Consider the following 955-nt stretch of genomic DNA (forward strand, 5'->3'; position numbering starts at 1 on the left):
ATTTTCCCTTTTCAAAACAAAATATTTTTCTTCACCAAAGTGTTTTAAATTGCATTCATAAATAATCCTTTTCACAGTCCCTGTGGGTACGATAACTCGATATTTACTTGTCACTTTATTACTTGTTGCGATTGTGTACACTTGCACATTTCCTTCATTCCAAGTTTTTGGCGCCGTTGCCAGGGGCTGTTTTAAAAGGCATTATTTGTGAAATTGTTAATTTTTCATTTTGGTCTATTTTTTTTATTAAATTTTAATTCCATTTTCTTTGTGTGTGTTTTTTTCAGGTGTTTATGAGTATTTATCAAATCATTGACTTACTCCCTGTAAACCCTGAAATTGAAAGGACTTTCTGACAAAGGAGAAGACAAGCGAACCAAAGAAGGACTGAAGATATGAATTTCGAGATTCCAAACCAAAATTCAGGAGGAACATTCACTGATAATACTCACAGTCCGATCATTGTTGCCGATGATAGAAACTGTGCCATTCAACAATATGCCATTCCTCTATTCAACGACCTCAATCCAGGTATTAGGAGACTTGAAATCGAGGCACAACAATTTAAGCTGAAGCCGATCATGTTCCAAATGTTGAAAAATATGGGTCAATGTTGTGGGATTCCTACTGAAGATCCACATCTTCATCTTCGGCTATTCATGGAAGTGAGTGACTCATTTAAACTAGTCGGGGTGATTGAGGACACCTTGAGACTGAGATTATTTCCATACTCCTTAAGAGATAGAGCACGAGTGTGGTTGAACTCCCTACTGTTTGGTTCCATAACTACATGGCAAGAGTTGGTTGAACGTTTCTTAATGAAATATTTCCCTCTATCTTTAACCGCCAAGATCTGAAATGAAATCACTTCATTTCAGTAACTTGATGAAGAATCTTTATATGAGGCATAGGAGCGGTTCAAGGAATTATTACGAAAGTGCCCTTATCATGGCAT

General features: G+C 36.5%; 1 non-coding gene across 1 annotated transcript; it reads right to left on the bottom strand.

Annotated features, from left to right (window-relative positions):
* Window positions 1-848: 848 nt before the first annotated feature.
* LOC121207253 (small nucleolar RNA R71) lies at window positions 849-955 on the bottom strand. The gene has a single exon (XR_005902344.1). It is a non-coding gene; the product is annotated as a small nucleolar RNA R71 (small nucleolar RNA).

Source organism: Gossypium hirsutum, chromosome A09 (assembly GCF_007990345.1).
Source record: "Gossypium hirsutum isolate 1008001.06 chromosome A09, Gossypium_hirsutum_v2.1, whole genome shotgun sequence".
NCBI classification, from domain to species: Eukaryota; Viridiplantae; Streptophyta; class Magnoliopsida; order Malvales; family Malvaceae; genus Gossypium; species Gossypium hirsutum.